This window comes from Martes martes (assembly GCF_963455335.1).
Source record: "Martes martes genome assembly, chromosome: 6".
In the NCBI taxonomy this organism is placed as follows: domain Eukaryota; kingdom Metazoa; phylum Chordata; class Mammalia; order Carnivora; family Mustelidae; genus Martes; species Martes martes.
The window spans coordinates 131,500,690-131,521,331 of NC_137893.1; the positions used below are offsets into that span (position 1 = coordinate 131,500,690).

Consider the following 20,642-nt stretch of genomic DNA (forward strand, 5'->3'; position numbering starts at 1 on the left):
AGGGTCACACCAGCCTGCCACTAAGATATCAGCCAGGCTTTGGTCTCATCAGGGGCTTGAACAGGAAGAGTCCATTTTCATGCCCATTTATGTTCAGGGCAGAATTCAGTTACTTATGGTTTTAAGACTGAAGTTCATGTGTTCTAGCTGGTTGTCAATGAGGGACTGCTTTCAGCAACTCAGGTCCTTGACACGTGGCCCCCTCCACAGGTAGTTCACAGAATGTTTCTTTAAGGCTGATAAAAGGAACTCTGACACTTTGAATCTCTCCTTTCTTGAAGGTCTGGACTCAATTTTAAAGCACTCATCCGATTAGGTCAGGCCCACCCAGAATAATCTCTCTTTTGATTAATTCGGAGTCTTGTTATTTGGAACTTAGTTATATCTGCACAAACCCTTTACCTTTGCCATATAATTAACCTAGTCACAGGAGTAACTGGTCTCAGTATATTCACAAGTCTGTCCTGCATTCAATGGTAGGGCCTCACACAGGGGATAGAATCTGGAGAGCCATTTAGAATTCTGACTACGGGATATTTGCAAAGGACTTCTTTCACTTGATATAATGCTTTGAGGTTCATCTGTGTTACAGTAGGTATTCGTAGTTCACTTCTTTAATTGGTGAAGAATATCTCATTGTGTGAATGTACTAAATTTTGCTTACCCACCAGTAGTTGACAGAAAATTGAATGATTTCTATTGTTGGCTATGATGAATAGCATGGCAGAGCTATAAAGATTCAGGTACAAAGATTTTTTTTAATATGTTTGTTGTTATTTTAGATAGATATATAGAAGTGGAACTTCTGGGTTGTATAATAAATTTAAAAAGAGACATATCTTAGCAAAGGTAAGTCCAGAGATCTTTGTACTCATAACCTAGCTCTATTCTTAATAAACTGTGTGACCTTCAGCACATCATCAAAGCTCTCTGTGCTTCTGGTTCCTTGTCTACAATGGCATTTACCTAACAGTATCACTCAAGAACTAAATAAACAATCCATGCAAAGCACATGTACATTGCCTCAGATAGAGTAAACAATCACTGTTAGCTACAATTAATATTCATTCTGAGAACCCAGTGCATTTAATAAATATTTACTAATTGGCCAATAGTTTAAAGATGATTTTATTGGCTAATCTGCATTGTACATAAGCCTTCTGATATCTAATTTCTGTACAACAACGGTTCAAATTTCCTCTTCCATTTTTTAATAATATGGCCTCTGCTTTGGGTTAACTCTATGTGTTTTGGATCCTTTGAGAGATTTTATCAAGCCTCTCATATCTGCAAAGATTCCTTGATAAACACTGCATACTTCTTAGAATTTCCAAATAAGAAATACAAATAATGGGAATATATGGGCCTCCCATTTCTGGAGTGACTTTTATGTAAGGAAGTTGACACACTTATAACCTGATTCCCACATGGGACTTTTAATATTCTGATCTCTAACATCAAATAAACCCTGAGGTTTGGAGGGGAGGGGTTATTTATTTACTTATTTAATTTTTTTTAACTACAGGCTGGTGGTCTGTCTGGAATAAACTTTATGTGTGAGGAACAAATAAAATTTTATTTGCTGCTTGCAGACTAAATAATTCTTTTAAAGAAGAAAGTTTATTGATGTCGTAAGCAACACAATGCCTCTTGAGAGGAGGGATGACCTGACTAAAAGCACCTTACTGCCTCCCTTCCTCTCCTTACATTCTTTTAATTAAGAAGCCTGCTGATGAAAGGTTCATTAGCAGGCACGTTTCCTATTCTTGGGAAAATAAAGTTATTTCGAGACACTAACAGGCTCAACATGTCATATTAAACATGAACACCTCCTTCTTTGTGTTTCGACCTTCGGGTAGCATATTGAAACCTTTCGTTCCTTCAAGTTATTCCCTCACTAGGATCCAACAGTATGGTAACCCCATTCCCCACATTTCCTGATAATATAAATATATCATTCCTATTGTAAGAATGTCATAATTATTTGGATGATACTGCTATTTCACTGATTTCGGCATGGGATAATTGTGTTCCCGGAAAGAAAAAGAAAGCTACATTTCTTCCTTAATTCAGATTATTCACCCTGTCAGTCACCACAATTTTACAAATCACCCTGGGGTGGGGGTGCGAGGGAAACATGTGTCCTCATACCAGAAAACAGAACTCAATAATGATCCTAGTCTGCCACCATGAAGGGCCCTAGGAGATCATTTCCAATCTTATTGGTTGTAAAGAGTTTCCTTTGTTTAGCAGCAAACTGGGAGTTAAAAAACAAGGAAATAGGAAGTTCCTAAAAATTTATACAGGCTCTTCAGAGTAAAGGTGTGATACTGTGTTTCCGAAGTGATGTTTAATAGGGCAAGTTCTTCCCACTGAGTAAATTAGCTTTGGGGGTGGGGGGGGTCATAAACTAGATTGCAGGCTGGAAACTTTTTACATTTCTTCTTGTTTCCCTGTTGTTCCAAGTATTTAGCCCATTCTTTTGTACGTTGAGGGCACCCGGGCTATGTGGAAAGACCCAAGGAGAGGAAAGCTTATCCACACTTCGGTTGGAGTTTAGGAATGGAAGGACGACAGCTCCATGTTTCAGCCAGCAGGGGCAGCAGTGATGCTGGTGAGATTCCCAAAGGGGAAATGACACCAAGGAGGTCGTTTTCTGGAGTCAACATGATTCAGCCACCATCGCTATGTGGGATTAGTGTTTCTGTGCTAAAATCTTCTGTGTTTTCTGTTTGACTTTTTTTTTTTTTTTAAGATTTTATTTATTTATTTGACAGAGATCACAAGTAGGCAAAGAGGCAGGCAGAGAGAGAGAAGAGGAAGCAGGCTCGCTGCTGAGCAGAGAGCCCGATGTAGGGCTCGATCCCAGGACCCTGGGATCATGACCTGAGCTGAAGGCAGAGGCTTTAACCCACTGAGCCACCCAGGCACCCCTCTGTTTGACTTTTAAGAAGGAAACAATTTATCTTTTACCACCCCTATCTGATGTGGTCCCTAATGCTTCAACTCCTGTAAAACTGACTCATCATCACATTAATAATTTCCTCGAATTGTTTTCCATTTCTTAAAGTGCTTATAGTTTCTACCGACTCTAAAAGAATGGCACACTCTTTGAAGTTACGAATGTGACTTAAAATATACCATTTTTTCATACTGTGGTGTGTGATATACATATTCAACATTTTAAAAAAATAGGTTGTAACCTAGATTTTTAAAACTTGTACTGTTTAATAGCTTAACTGTAATAGTTCAAACTGCATCATATTCAACAAACTAGGGACCTTTATTCTCAATTCTTTTGTGAAATAGACCTTCATGCTATATTACTTATAAATTCCAACAGCTGTGGAGGAAGGAGAAAGAACACATGTTGTGGAGTCAAAAATCCCAAGCTTTCAGTCCAGGCTTTGCCTCTTACTATAAACTTTGTTCATGCCTGGGAGCTGCTCTGATATCCTTAATCTAATGCTAAATAGAAAAAAATAAAATCTTTCCCTTAAAAGTACGACATTTTAGTGAAATTAGATGTGTGAAAGTGCTTTATGAAATTATTTACGGTAGTAGTAGACACAGTAGCAGCAGCTTTGTATTAATAATTACAACAGGATCTAGAAAAGCGCTTTTATAGGGCTAGCTGGAGAAGATGTTCTTTAATAGGAGGATATAAAAGCATTTCAGGTCAAATACTAAACTTTTTAAAAGGAAGTAACATAATACACCCTAGATGTACCTTATAATAAGAACCAGAATATTTATAGTCACATTTAATCATAGCAAAGTCTTAAAAAGGATGTGCAAATGGGGGTCTCTACAAATGACAAATTAAAAAAATCAAGTACTTTCCTTCTTCCTTTAAGAGGACCTTACCATTTAGTCAAAGAAAATATGTCAGTCATTTAGTCAGTGATAAATGAGCAAGAGAAAGCTAAGGATAAATGTGAAAAAAAAAAAAAAATCTCAGGCTCAAACTGGAAGTATCTTTGCTCCTCCGGTGGGTCGACGCCATTCCACATCGTATGTTAGATACCCAGCCTGTTGTCCAAAACCCAGTGAGGTTCAGTCCTTAAAAAGAGCCGTCTACGCTTGCAAAGAAGCTTCCTGACTTAAACTAAAACTGAGCCGTGAGGGCAGTGGGGATGTTTCCGCTCTGGCTGTTCCACATACAAAAGTACAAGCGTATTTTTTCAAGACCAAAGCTTCCGAACGTCCAAGGAATTGAAATCCTCGGTGTTCTTTTACTTAACCTACACATTGCTTCACACACGGTCATTTATAAAGCCATGATGAAAAGAACAAGTCTATAAACCTGTGCGAAGCGGTAGGAGTTTTGAGCTCCCAGGACCTCAGATCTGCAGTGTATGCAGTGACTTATATCTAGTGGAATTATGCAAACAGTATCAAGTGGAGGAGAAAAGGAGGGAACACTCAAAAAGGCATGTGTGGGAGCGCCTGGGTGGCTCAGTGGGTTAAAGCCTCTGCCTTCAGCTCAGGTCATGATCCCGGGGTCCTGGGATCGAGCCCCACATCGGGCTCTCTGCTCAGTGGGGAGCCTTCTTCCCTCTCTCTCTCTCTCTCTGCCTGCCTCTCTGCCCACTTGTGATCTCTGTCTGTCAAATAAATAAATAAAATCTTAAAATAAAAAGGGCATGTATGTGAATGTATGTGTATGTTGTGTTATCACAGAAAGGAGATACGCAGAGGAATCAGGAGATTCAGAAGAAGGAAGCTTGGAGAAATTTGGCCAGGAAACCACTTGACTTATGGAAAAAAAAAAATCATGTGGTATCTGTAAATATGCTAAAACCTCAAGAGCAGTATGGGGCGAGAAAAAGCACTTAGGGAGTGACAACTGCAAATTTTCTATAATGCGTAGGAGGGAATTAGTGCCATCTTTAGCTTGGAAGTGGGCTAAAGTATGTATTTTGAATCTTTAAGCAGTTTTGTTCAGTACGTATTTTGGGGGGTGTTTGGCCGTGAGAGGCTAATGGAGATTATCAAGAAGAGGTCACATTACCACTGCATTAAAGGATCGTCTTCTGTATTTCAAGGTAAACAGACTGAAGACAGATGTACCAGCTGATTTCACGCATTTTAATGGATATTTCTTTTTTTGGACACCGAAGCCAACACACTGTCTTTTTATGCTACATGTTTTCTTCATTGACACAAGGATATAAGATTGCTCAAAGCAGATACCAGGAGAGAAAGCCCATAAACTTCTACTATCCAGATTCCCAAGTCCATTTTATGAGCTATCTTGATTTCCAATTACACACTGACACTCTCTGAATGACAGCAGTAAAGGCAAAGGACTGTTGGCTGATTTATTTTCTTTGCACAAAATTGGCCATTCTTTTAATACTGAGTTTCAGTCTTCTAATTATTGTGTGTGAGAGAGAGAGAGAATAAAATAACGCATTTGTTAGTCTACTTTCTATGGTCTTTTTGTTTCCAGGGGATTACTTACTACTACTACTACTACTAGTATTATTATTATTATTAATGTTATTATTATTTACCTAACCATGTTGAGACACATAAAGTATTAACATGACTTTGAAGTCTCCCTCCATTAAAGTGATAGGATTCAGGTAAAATGGTATTCTGGTCTTTTAAGTGGCCTTCCAAGATCTGGAAAAGTATCCCTACCCTAGGACCCTCATCAAGGTCTTCCAAGTATGCCCTTATGGGATCGGACCACAGGAATAGGCTCAGCTCCTGATAAGAGCTTTGGGAGCCATAATAAAATTCCAAGTCGATCTCAAATAAGAAACTGGAAAACCTCCTCTGTCATGTTTGACTTTTGATGTTTTGGCAGAAAGCTGAGATCCCTGGTTTGAACATCTAACAGAAGCCATTTCACCATTCATCATTTCAAGGTTTCAAATTGAGGGCAAAATGCCATATAACCTACTTGCACATCATTTACTAAAACCCACAAAATTATAAGGCAAAAATGTTCTTACTTGGGCGGTTTTTAATCCCTTTCCTGAAATATTCTGACATGTGCAAAGATCATGCCTGGCAAAACGTCCTAGATTTTAGTCCTGGCTGTGACATTTATTATGATGGGCAAGTCATCTTTCTGAATCTCACTAATTTCCCTCACCTGTGAAATTCCTGACCTGATTACCTCAAGGTTTCTCTAGGAAACAAATAGAATTATGTTGACAACATGGTGAAGACTCTAACGTGTGATATTAATGTAAGATACTGTTCTTCCTTTCTGTGTTTTAAGTTAAAGTCTACAAACATATTACATTTTCATGAAATATTCAAATAACTCTTTGTTCGATGCTAAAAGCAAAATCTTTTAGATTTAAAATTTTAAAAGACAATAAGGAAAAGACCTGCCCTTCTCTAAAGAGGTTCCACTTCTTACAATCATCTTTCAGCACTCGGACTTGTTATGCAATGTTCACATCTTTATGTTTATGTAACACTCTTGCAAATATAAGGTGATTCTTCACCAAACATCAAGACAGGAATAAGCATTTCCTTCCACTCCAATTACCTAACAGTATAACTTTCTGTATTTCATCACTCGTTGGGAAGCAATTTACAAACTGAGCTGGGCTGGGGAAGTTTTTATCAGATGCAATATAGGACAATTACATAAAGAAATACTTGATGAATGTTCCTGTTTTATAGTGACATGTGAAAATCATATTTGTACCCCTTTGACATATCTATTAGTGAAAACCCCATTTGTCTATTTGTACTACACAGACTACCATTTGTCAAACCAATAAATTTATAATAATTAAGCTTAGTGGAAAAATCTAAACACAGAAACCTCTTCTACCATTATATCAATCTTCAGGATGTCAAGATTAGCTGAATCTGGACATTGAAACAAACAATTAGGGACGCCTGGGTGGCTCAGTTGGTTAAGCGGCTGCCTTCGGCTCAGGTCATGATCCCAGTGCCCTGGGATCGAGTCCCACATCGGGCTCCTTGCTCAGCGGGGAGCCTGCTTCTCCCTCTGCCTCTGCCTATCACTCTGTCTGCCTGGGCTCGCTCGCTCTCTCTCTAACAAATAAATAAATTTTAAAAAATAAAAAAAAAAAGAAACACACAATTAATAAAAAATGCTTCAATTCAATTGTTCAGCTAACTGCCATCATGTTTCTTCATTACATTCCTCTTAAAATTTTTCATTAGTGGCAAATTTTCCAATTTTTTCCATTTTTTCCAAATTTTCCAATTACCAAAAATGGGAAATACCAGTGGCTGACAGCATCATTTCAAGTATGGGTAGCGATTGCTAATATCATCATGGTAGAATGGCTTACACAGTCCTTGAGCATGAGGATTATATATCACATCTTTGATTTGAGCCCAACAACAGTAAAGTTATGCACAGAATTTATCAAAAAATGAAGAAAAGAGGACACCTGGGTGCTCAGTCAATTGAGCAACCGACTCTTGATTTCAGCTCAGTTCATGATCCCAGGGTCATGAGATGGAGCCCCTGAGTCAGGCTCTGGAGCCTGCTTGGGATTCTCTCTCTCTCTCTCCCCATGCACCCTCCCACTCTCTCCCTCTGCACCCTCCCACTGCATGTGCACGCTTTTGTGTGCACATGCATGTCTGTCTCTCTTCCAAATAAATAAATAAATCTTAAAAAAAAAAAAAAAGGGAAGGAAGGAAGAAAGGAAGGAAGCAAGAAAAAAAGAAAGGAAGGGAGGGAGGAAAGAGACAGGAAAGAAGGAAGGATACTACAACCTAACTACTAGGTAACTTGGGTCAGCCATAAAATTATCAATTAGTGTTAAAAACTAAACTTTTCTCTAATATTGTTTCATTACAGAGAGGTTATTTGCCTTCTCAGTAAGTCCAAAACATCAAAAACAAACAAATAAACAAACAACAACAAAAATTATCCTGGATGTGAGATCCCTACCCCAAACAAAAGAAATCAAACTCAAGATATTCATGGTGTAGATATGTCATTCTCTGGGACAACTGAATGTCCCATTTCATTTGTAAAGCTGAGATTTGATATTAATTATTCTTGGTGAATAGCATGCTAATGTATTAAGCAAAAACGTGAATCGAATTTCATGTTACTCAAGATAGCATATGCAGCATGTCCTGCCAGAAAGCATCAGAAATATTTGGCCCTGCAAATAGGACAGAAACCCTGCAAATAGGACAGAAACTCCTATTTATGCCAGCCCCTGATGACAGATTTTTCTTCAATGAATTTTTAGTAGTTTGATGAACACGAATGGACTTGGAGAAATTGAGAAATAGAGATGAAGTTTTTGCTGAGCACTGTTGTAAAATCTTGAGGACCATCAATACATTCTTTGTGAAAATGAAGTTCTTCTTGAGCTGAGGTAAATTTTAGTAAAATGAGGGGTTCCTATGTTACACTTCCTGGACTCAGGGGAAACAGTTTGCTTGTCCATTTAAGGACTATAGAAAATAATCACTCACTTCTCCAGGTACAGTAATAAAGGGGTGATAGTGAACTGTTAATTGGGTCAATTTCCACCACCACTGCTTATACATAATTAATATTTCTGTTACAGGGTTGAAATTGTTCTATATTCTTTTTGGGAGAGAATTAAAAAAAATACCAATATAAAATTTTGGTGTTTTCAGTAAAAACTGTAGTAGGTATTTTCAATGATGCTGAAGTTCTGGCAAATAAAATGAGAACCTCAGAAGAGTACTATTATCATAACAGAACCAATTCTCTTTTGATCTTGATGATCTTTGGTACCATTTCCTCTTATGTAATTGTATGGTATGCAACAACAGAACATCATAAGGGCTATCATGAGGCTCAAGAGAAAAAAAAACCCTCACACTATTAATAACTTTTTTTCTTGGCATTTATCATTGAACATTGGGTCAACATTCTCTGAGCTCTATTGTTCTAAAATCCCTTTTAAAAATCTTGGAGAAAAAAGACTGCTTGGATCCTTCAGGCTTGAACTTTTTATTTTATTTATTTATTTTAAAGATTTTATTTCTTATTTATTTGACAGACAGAGATTACAAGTAGGCAGAGAGAGAGGAAGGGAAGCAGGCTCATTGCTGAGCAGAGAGCCTGATGCAGGGCTCGATCCCAGGACCCTGAGATCATGACGCTTAACCCACTGAGCCACCCAGGCACCCCAGACTTGAACTTTTTAGATCCTATCCAGGTTTGGTAAGTTATCTCTGAGGTACCTGAAGCATTGTTCCTTAAACTGGGAACAATGTGTTTTCCACAACTGCAAGTTCTATACATTTATTTTTAGATGAAACTTATTTTTTTTTTAATTTCTACTTCCAGGATAACATTTGAGGTGATGAAAATGTTCTATTATTAAATTATGGAGATGGTTGCAGAATGCTCTAAACATGATAAAGACCATTCAATTGAGCGCTTTAAATGGCTTAACATTATAGTGGTAAATTATTATTATTATTTTTTAAAGATTTCATTTATTTATTGGAGGAAGAGAGAGAGAGAGAAAGGAGTGGCAGAGAGGGTCAGAGGGATAAGGAGACATAGACGCCCCTGCTGAGCAGGGAGCCTGATGTGGGTGGGGCTCCATCCCAGGACCCTGAGATCATGACCTGGGGTGAAGGCAGACGCTTAACCCACTGTACCACCCAGGCACCCCCTATAGTTGTAAATATTTTCTTAATGAAGTTGTTAAAGTATTTGACCCATTTTAGAGAGGCAAGTATATTTTAAAATAATAAAATAAGACCTTTATTACCTAATTCAACGTTTGTCTCAGTAGGGTTTGCTGACTGAGGTTCTTAACTATATTTTAAGGGATGCTCAAGGATTCCTTTAAAAGGAGTTTTACTTTATTTCTCGGATGTATAGGCAAAAAGTGGAAATTAAGAAAGGGAAACTATAGATTTTAAAAGTACAATATAGACATTAAGAGCAATTAGCAATAGGGACAATTTGTTTTACAAATTAAAAAGTCCTTTGGTAATACATGATGTAGAGAAATGGCATGATTTGAACTGATGCATATGATATTAAGTATCTCTATCCTTCATTAGGCTGTGACTATTTTCCCATGGAGAGGGCCCAGTGTTTGAGGTCAAGGGTAGTAAATTCCCTCTACTTAAGATTCTCTTGACATATCCTTTAGATTTTGCAATATCTAAAACACTATCATATACATTTTAAAAGAAACTGAAAGTTTAGTTAAAAAAAACTGTGCTCTTTGTTAAAAAAGAAAATTATTGGTATGGCTCATTCCATCCTAATGACAAAACTAGACTTATTACTTATGATTTTTAAGTTTTATATGTGACTAAGACAATTAGGAAAGACCCAGGAAATGATTATCCTCCAAATGTAAAAAAACAAAAACAAAAACAAAACAAACAAACAAAAAAACCCAAAGGTTTGAAAACAGTCGAGAAGATCAAACCTTTGGCTAGGGCAAGATTTATTTGATAAAAGTGTACCCAAAAAATCCATAAACAAACTTTTTATATCAATAAATTTTTAAAGAGCCAGTGTCTCAAGCAGGAGGACAAATGAGTCATCCCCGGACCTGGTGACAGACTGTAGAGTGAGAATGAGAGCTTTTCCAACAGCTTGCCTGAGAAGAAGCCAAGGGACCAGCCTGGAAACCAGGAGCTAAATGTAGATGGCGGCGCGTGTGACTTGGAGCGCTGCATGGTGACTCTGTTCCTGCCAAATATACAGCAGCTTAGTTGTGTTTTAGGACCTAATCGAGGCATAAACCACAAGTGCTGCTGTTGCTGGCGACAATGGCAACCAAACTGCCTTTCTAATTGGAAAGGAGGAAATGTGAACAAAGAGAAACAACCAACCAAATCTCATCAGGAGACGCAAAATGGGACTGGGCTCCGCTGCCAAGTTGAGAAAGGTGCATGTTGCAGCAAATCTGAAAGATTATCAGAATGGAGGAGGTCAAACACCACGGCAATGTTGGCCAGTATGTTCTTAAGACGTTAACGATGATTTTCTGTGATTTTCTTTCTTCTCTGTCTAAAGACAGATCATGGGGCCATTACGTAGTAGACAGATTGTCATGTGGCTCAAACACCTACTTGTGAATTGCTTCCTAATGGCATGGGACAGTGGCTTGCAAAGGATTTCATATCGCGCTTGGTACTTTTTCTTTACAAAGAACACTTTTATAGGTCTTTTCCCAACTTATGAAAATAATATGCATTCATCATGAAAATTAGGGAATTTAGAAAAGCACAAAGAAAACAAGATAAATTTTCCATAGTCCTACATCAAAGAAAGATAAAATCATTTGTACGTCTTTGTAACTTTTGACTTCATTTTAGTCCTCCATGGGTCATTTTTGTACTGATTCATATTGAATTACTGGAAACTGTGGTTTTGCAACGCACACAGAAAATGGCATACGAATACATATCATTTCTTGCCTATTTATCCAAACTTAGTGTCCCGTAATGCTTACGTTCCAGCCATACTGAATTTTTTTTTGTTCTCCTAAATACCATGAGATTTTTAAAAAAATTGTTATTTAAGTTCAACCAAGTTAACATATAATGTATTACTAGTTGCAGGGGTAGAATTTAGTGATTCATCAGTTGCATATAACACCCAGTGCTCATTACATCAAGTGCTCTCCCTAATGCCCATCACCGTGTTACCCCATCCCCCCTATCCACCTCCCCTCCAGCAACCCTCACTTTGTTTCTAGAGTTAAGTCTCTTGTGATTTGCCTCCAAGATATTTTATCCTCTGCTCGGAGGGCCTATTCCTTTGGTGCCCAATTTGTCCTTGAACTGCTCTTCATCTTAAATACTTACCTTAATACTCTCTGTGGTAAGATTTTCAAAGGCCCATTCAAATGGGTTAAAACTGTCAAAAAGAAAACCACGGGCCCCAGATGAAATTAACTGGGCCAGGCCACTAAACTGGGGCTCATTACCCAACCTAACTGCAGTTCCGAACTCCCCTTGAAATGTAGCCTTTACCAGTGAGTCAATAATTTTCCAGCAATACCAGCGAAGGTAATTTGTCCATTGGGCTCCCTCCGTCTGTCTTCCCCAGTCCCAAAGGAGGAGGAGGTAATCTGCATGATAAAACCCTCAGCTTTTTCCCTAAAGGAGAGTGACTTTGCCTGAAACAATCCTTTCTTTTCTTTTGCTAACTTTTTGCCCCACCTCCTTCCTAGAACAACCTTCCATTTGGTATAACTCCTTGGGCTCCCTCTACTTGCTAGATGGAATGCTGCCCAATGCTTGTATTACTTAATAAAGCCAAACATTTACTTGCTGGAATTTTGTTTTTCAACAATACTATCTTCCTGCAAGCTTCCACCGTACTGCCCGACACACAGCTCCATTATTTCACCATCTACTGTATTGGCATTACAGCCCCCGAGTGTTTAACTTCCTCACTGTTCTATAAAGGAAGAGATGCTGTTTTGTTTTACTTTCATGTGCGTCTAAAAAAGTGCCTATTTCATATTCGATGATCCATAATAAAGTGGCGCATAAATGAATAGATGGGTGAGGGAAGTTATTTCATCTCTCTGAGCCCACTTCCTCATCTGTAAAATGGAAATAATACCCACCACATATATTTGCTTTGAGAATTAAATGAACCAACATATTAACTACTTGACATAGTGACTGACCCACAGTAAGAGCTATTTATTTTCTTTCTTTGTTCCTAAGAAAATATTACTTTAATACTAAGCCCTTTTAAAAAAAAAATTCTCTTTGACCTATCTACCAAAAATGTGAGTGATAAGAGTCAAGCAAAAGGTTTCCATGAGCAGGTAATAATACTATGGTGACATTTTTGCAATTCTAATTTATTCAAGCTTTGTGACTGTTAAAAGCCCAAAGAACACCCTGTAGAAATTAGGTAAGCTAAAAGGGACAAAGGGTAATAGGGGAGCTAGTATTTCAATAGAGCTGTATTTTCATCTCATTGAAGCCTATACAAATGCAAGTGATGTTGGGCAACTGGCATTTCTCAACAGTCAGATACGGAAAGGAGTTTGACTTTCATTCTTCCCCGTAAAGAACGTCGTACTTTCAAAGGGGAAGAAAAAAGAACTTTATTTAATGCTTTACATGAAATTCCATTTCCCACCACATAATTATTAAAAGATAAGTAGCTTCTGCATTATTAATAAGAATAAATAATAAGATGGCAATTAAATAAGTATCATTAATGACTTGTTCATTAATATGTTAGTAGTCGGCTGTTTTATCATGAAGAGAAATTAGAGTAAGATAGTAGGAAAATTCAATAAATAATAAAACAGAAAGCTGTGTATTGTTCCTCAGTTAATTACAAATATATCAGATTCTTAGAATGCTAAGGAAGAAATTTGCATACCAAGTCCAGAAGTAGTTCAAAGCTAATAGGTGCTTTGTTATAAACAAAACTCTCTCAGGTCTCTTTGAGTTTAAGTTTGTTTACTCTTACAAAAACTTGATTTCCTGTGTCTGAGGAAAATAAGCTTATAAAAAAGATGAAAAGGCTGGTATATAGCACTCCAGTTAAGAGATGCTGACAAATTAAGTGTTAATGAATCAAAAACACATGGATTACACTTCACTTCAAATAGAAATGATTTTAGAATCAAGGGGGAAACTACTTGGCAAAATGTAAGTAAGTCTTTGTCAATCTTTAAAACCCAAACATTTATGGTATCTTCATAAAGCTCCTAGTTATTTCTTTCCTTAGTGGTTACCTATCATTTTCATTTTATAGAAAAGATCAATTTCTCCAAGGCCAAAAGACCTTTCAAACATTTAACAATGTATTGAGTCAGTTATATACGGACAACCCAGAAGTTCAGAGATAAAAAAGATCAAGGGAGAAATACGTATCAATTAACTAAAACCACCATGCCAACATAGAACATTTCCTCCCACTCCTTGCCCATCATGATTTGAAAGACAAAAGAGAAATGCCAGTGGTCATATACCTTTTTAAATCATCCTCTTTTACATGTATTTTTCAAATTGTAGCTAAGATTTGCATTTTCAAATTAGTTGGATCAATACCAATCTTTCATTGTGCAAAAATCAGAATTTCTATAAAGTTAGTCGCTCTAAATACAGTCCACATTTATGTAAAAGTCTTTAAAAGATAAGTGTCTTTATGCTCCTGGAGAATTGGGAATTTGTTCAATGCAAGAAGAAAATAACACTGAATATAGAGTTCACAGTATGTATTTTGATTACTGAGCAGAAATCCCTACCTTTAAGATTATTCAGGCACACTTAGGATGTGTTCACCCAGGTCCCTAAGGAATGTTCTTTACTAGATTTAAAAAAAAAAAAAAAAAGTGCTCTTTTCAATGCAACAAAGTAAGTTTTTAGCACCTAGTCTATTAACTTCCCGTCAGTTTACATTCCTATGTTGATGCTAATGTCTCTTTCACTAAGGCTGCTGTTCTGATGTCCAAGATGCTCATTTGTTATTGTGGGTACTTATTCTTGTGCCGGACACTCAATGTAAAAACCTTTTTAGTCATTTTGGAAGTGGAGCCTCCCCAGGTAAATGCTGTAAGTATGAAATTCACTGGAATCATACTGGGGGACAAGAAGTGTTACAAGTAGATGGTCTGAGTGTTAACCTTTTGTTCTCTTGATGTTGGGAGTTAAAATGGACCTTGGCTCTCCCTGAATTAGGCCCCTGCTTCCCACCTTCTATAACCAAAGCAGTCTTCTAACTCTTTGAATGGACAGGATTCAAGAGTTCTTCCTGCCATTTTGAATTCAGTTCAACTACTGGTTTTGTTGGATCCCCCAATAATGGGTCCGTGATTAAAGGACAGAGACTGATACAAAGCCAAGGTCAAGCAAAGCTTTATTTTATGCCAAGCATCAAGAATCAAACCGACCTTCAAACAGATGCATCGGGGCCACCCCTTACAGAGAGGACGACCCCTCCCTGCTTTCCAGACTAACTTTTATAGAGCAAAGGCCATGTGGTTGGGCCTGGCCACACAGGTGGCTAATTGAATTACAATTCACCCCATAGTAGCTATGGAAACTAGCCTATCACCTTGGTAGCGAGGAGACATTATGTGCCCCCACTGATTGAATGTCTCCACCCAACCTGACCCACCCTTGTATTTGGGCCCGTTACCTGTAACTGGTTTCCCGGACTTGCTGGTAAGTAAGTTCCCCTGGGGGTGGGCAGGGTCAATCTAAGTCCCACTGCATAAACAACAAAATGGCAGTTCAACCGAGGTGGGGCTGCTCTGGCTAAATAGGCCTTTACAGTTTCATTTCCACTTGCTTCTACCTTCCATTCCTAATTTCAAATTTGCCTAGGTCCAATTTAGCTTGTCATTTATCTTCACCTACTTTCAAGTCCCCATCGAGCTTGCAAAACCTATCCCCCCACTACAGATCAAGATGATGAATACTTGGTGACCCGTAAAGCACAATCTCTTAAGAGATTGTGGAATGGAATTTAATTGAAAAACTGGTGGAAAACTGAGCTATGTATTAGACAGAGTGTATTAAAAACATTAGAACTTTAAAAGATTTTATTTATTTATTTGACAGATAGAGATCATAAGTAGGCAGAGAGGCAGGCAGAGAGAGAAGGGGAAGCAGGCTCCCCGCTGAGCAGAGAGCCCCATGCGGGGCTCAATCCCAGGACCCTGAGATCATGACCTGAGCGGAAGGCAGAGGCTTAACCCACTAAGCCACTCAGGTGCCCCCAAAACATTAGAACTTTAAAATAAGCAATTTAGGGGTGCCTCGGTGGCTCAGTCAGTTAAGTGTCTGCCTTCGGCTTGGGTCATGATCCTGGAGTCCTGGGATCGAGCCCCACAAAGACAATGGGCTCCCTGCTCAATGGAGAGTCTGCTTCTGCCCCTACCCTCTGCTCATGTTCCTTTTCTCTCTCTCAAATTATTACATAAAATCTTACAAAAAATAAAATAAACCATTTATAAAGTTCAGTGCAAAGGCAACCCAAATCCTTATTGGAAAGAGCTACCTCTTTTTAGTAAAGCTTTCAATGGCTTCCTGTTGCCTATGATAAATATATGTTCCCAGTACTGTGCACATTTCCAGTTTCTAAACTCCTCCAGGCTGATCTTTCATTCTCTTCTACCCTCTGTCCTTTGTTCTAGACCAAACAAATTGCTTTCGGTTTTCAAACTTGCCTTGGCATTTCCTGTTATTGTACCTCTACTCACTGCCTCCTCCTCGGGCATGGAAAATTCTATCAGTGTCTCTGTCCCAAATCCCTAACAACATGTTTCCATTTATCTATTTGCTACCACTTTGCCCCTCAAGATCCTCCATGAAGTTTTTCCTCCTCCCTGACCGTATTTCCGCAGTAAAAATGAGTAGTGTTTCTAGGAAAACAGTGTAGTCACTCCATGACTTGCTGCCTGCAGTTGGCTGCGTCAATAACAATGTGTAGGGTTCACCTGGGATGGTTCATTACTAAATGGAAATTCAGTTTTTCTTAATCATCTTATTTTATTAAGAATTATAGATTATATAGAACCTTCAGATCAGAATTTCAACAACTAAAGAACTCAGGGAATTGTTACAGTCACCATCCCAGGGCACAAGAGTAGTAGATAAACAGCAACTCCTATACAAAGAAGAGAAAACAAGGTATGTTTCTACATGTGCTTGTATTTCCCTGAATACATTCTTTTTTTTTTTTTTAATATTTTATTTATTTATTTGACAGAGAGAGAGAGATCACAAGTACACAGAGAGGCAGGCAGAGAGAGGAGGAAGCAGGCTCCCCGCTAAGCAGAGAGCCCGACGTGGGGTTCGATCCCAGGACCCTGAGATCATGCCCTGAGCCGAAGGCAGAGGCTTAACCCACTGAGCCACCCAGGCGCCCCTCCCTGAATACATTCTTGACAAGAGTTGGGTAGCTCCTTCTCAGAGTCCCTTACGTAATTCCACTGTATAACCGTCTCTTAATAAAAACTATTCTAACATACAGCAACAAAAATGATAATCTTCATTAACTGCATCCTATAGTTCCCAGACACTCAAGAAATAGACATTTTAGTTTTTATGTCTTCCAGTTATGCTGCTTGAATGGATTTCTTAACTTCACTGTCCACTGTCCCACGAGGCACACCTTTCTCCAACCCTTCCTCTCTGCCTAACATCCTGCTATTTTTATGAGCTTCAGTAGCCCCTTTTAAAGTGGTAGTTTCTTTAAGAAAATAATTACCGTGTAAATTAGTCTTCAACAAATAGTAAGGCACATTTTGGAATTAAATTCCTAAGTATTGAAGATTTGCTTCCTGGTATGTTTAAAACCATTATATAAGTTTAACCATAGCCATTCAATCTATGTACCTAGAAATATCATTTCTTCCCTTGCTAATGAAGGTCCTACGGCACAAATTTATTAAAGGTATACGTTTGCATGGGATAATAATTGGGTCGATAATATTAAATTCATAGGCTCATTATTTAATTGCAAGGGCAGATTATGAATACAGCTTCTAAAATGTATTTTAATGAAAAACACTACATCCTGACCTAATCATATCAACCTTATGCTATCTAATTAAGGATGCAAAAAATCATTAGAGTTGCAAAATATTAGTTCCAGTTCCATCAGCCTGTGAGCTGCCCCTTCATGAATATATATATTTTTACTCATGATAAATAGTTAATGAGGTAAAAATGACAAAATTTGCATGTAGGCAAATTAGTTTAATAGAATGATATCTTTTCTGACTACTGAAAGTGACCTTTTCCTTTTCAAAAAAATGGTTAAAATACTTTGAAATTATCATCTGGCTGTCTTTGCCCAAATGACAAATTATATGTATGAACAATATAAAAATTACAAAATGCAATAATTCTAAATTCTCATCATACTGTAAATGTGTTCTGTGCTTTTGCATTTATCAATTTAATAAAAGGAAATTAAGCATATTATAAAGTATCCATGGCAATTTTTTTTTTTTTTTTTTTTTTAATAGGTTTTTTTTTTTTTTTTTTTTTTAAAGATTTTATTTATTTATTTGACAGAGAGAGATCACAGTAGACAGAGAGGCAGGCAGAGAGAGAGAGAGGGAAGCAGGCTCCCTGCTGAGCAGAGAGCCCGATGTGGGACTCGATCCCAGGACCCCGAGATCATGACCTGAGCCGAAGGCAGCGGCTTAACCCACTGAGCCACCCAGGCGCCCCTCCATGGCAATTTTTAATCCAGAGCATAAAAACGAGAAGCATTTGTTTAATAGCTAATACTATGGCAAAGATCTAGATCAAATTTTTAAAGTACAAAAATTCTAGACTACTTACTTGAAATACTTTTATATTAAAGTTTCTATTCCACTCTTAATTTAGCATTTTAGATTATAGATGAGTGGTCTAAATTAAACTGGCATTGTACCTTGAAATTAGTATTTCAATTATTCACCAGGACTATCTTGATTTCCCACTGAAATAAACTAAACAAGGAAATGTAAAACAGGTTAAGAAGAACATTAAAAAATCAATCATAAGTAAGAGGAAGTTTTCATGGTATAAATGCCAGGTCATGAAGAGACATAACAAATAAAATATGCATGTCTATTCATTTAAGTTTAGGAATGTTTCTGTATGCTTAATCAACATAACCCAACAACAAGAAATAACAGGTGCTCTCCAGATTTTCAAATGATGTGCATAAACATCTCTGTGAGTCTCCTTACTGATGGATTCTGAGTCTATACATGTTGGGGAAGAGACAGCAGCAATTTATCTAGATATATTAATGTCTGTTAATGGCCCAAAAGAATCTAAGCCAAAATATTTTACTTAGGACACAAGTGCCTTTGATTAAATTATTTACTTTAATTACATTTAATCCAACTGTCTTTTCTTTGATCCCTTTAAATGTGTATTCACCGTCAGAATTATGAGCACACAAGGTTTGAGGTCTTTTCCTGAGTTCTACTCTTGTTCATCATGGGTCAGCTAAACCATTTTATAAGGGACAGAATATTAATTTAAGGAACTAAAAAATTTCATGATCTCCTTTAATTTTCCCTCTGGCACCTAAACATTCATTTTCCTCTTCCCCTTTATATTTCCAGCCCTCTTCCCATCCCACTTTCTCCTATCTCTCACTCTCTCGGACTTTCCTAGACAAAACAAACGATCATAAACAATAAAATAATTCTCTATTTTCCTCTGTATTCTCTTGTCAGGTACCTTTGTTCAACTCCGATCATTTTGGTACTCAACTTTGGATTGGTTCCAAATTCCTTAACTTCCATGATGTGAAGCTTAATAATGAAATAAATATACTCTATGTACCCCAGCCACTTTGACATTATCCTGCAGAGAAAGTACTATTTGCTTAATTTGTAGGATGATTTAGACAATTTGGGCCTTTTAAAAATTATGCAGTTGTCAAGGATTTTTGAAGAAGAAACCAGGATGAATATATCATGAAGTGAAATGTGTTTTACTTCAAGTCAGGGACAGTGATTATGGAAATGTCTGGTGCGGTGTTGTTATGTTTACCAATAAAATTAACAGAATTCAAGACATATTATATATATTAACAGATTTTTTTTTTGAAAGCTAATGTTTAGGTTCCTATCAGGTAGAGAATGGAATGAGGTAGATTATATGTTCATTATATTGGCAAATTAAATATGTTCAATTATTCAATCATTCAAGCTTGCATTCATTTATGTACTGAACAAATAGCAAAAATGTACTATGTTCTGCAGACACTATTAAGATTGAGAAGAAAAATATGGAGAAACCACTCATTTATTGCACAAGATCTTGGTCTAGAAAAGAAGAGGGAAACACAGATAATTCTCAGATTGTGTGTTAGAAGGGTCAAATAAAACAAGCAGCTTTGACACAAAGAAGATGGTCCTCTCTGGGCAGGCTCCATCAAACCAGCACTCCAGGTCAGCCTGGATGAAGAACTGGTTTGCCAGGTAGTACCTGAGAAGCTGAGATGATGCTCCTCCAGACAGGGAGGAATGGATGGCAATGTAAGACAATATATCATATTTAGCAAATTACCCTTATTTTTATATGGTGTAATTACATTTCAGTGACGAACATTTGGCAAGAGGAAGGCAGAGAAGGGAGGAGTGAGATGCTGATACAAGAGACATCACCGGAGAGGTCGACAAGAATCCCATCAAATGGTAAAAATGCATTAGTCTGAATTTTGGCTTTTACTCTTCAGGCAAAGGGTTTATGACAGGGAAATGGAGGGTCAGATCTGCATCGTAAAAATATTCTAAAGAATGAATTCATGGATGGTGTGTGACATGGTAACTGCAGTGTGAGCCTGCAGGTAAACAGACCAGTTAGCAGAGTGTTGCTGTTCTTCAGAAACTGGGCATTGAGGTCATAGACGTCCAGGAGCAAGTGGAATAGAGAAGAGCAGATATTAAGAAAGTAAAGTCAGTAGAAGTAACTGGATGATCAAACTGGAAAAAAAAAATCTAGGAGACAAAATCTAGAAAAACTCTGAGTTTTGGATCTTTGTGATTCAGAGTAGATGGAAATGCCACGTACAGAGGGTGTGGATGTGTAAATCCTGTGGTTTTGTGACACAGGAGAAATGCATTTGTTAATTAACAATATGTGTCAAGTCCATTTTATTTGGAACACACTGGGTCTAGGTCTCTTTGGGGCATACTCCTGAAGATATCAAGTAGGTTGCTGGA

At 37.6% G+C, this 20,642-nt stretch overlaps 1 protein-coding gene across 1 annotated transcript in view; it reads right to left on the bottom strand.

Moving 5' to 3' along the window:
• Positions 1-20,642, bottom strand: part of LOC308344413 (uncharacterized protein) — a gene marked incomplete at both ends in the record, with an annotated part of 299,357 nt that overhangs the window by 42,048 nt on the left and 236,667 nt on the right. The window lies entirely within an intron of this gene.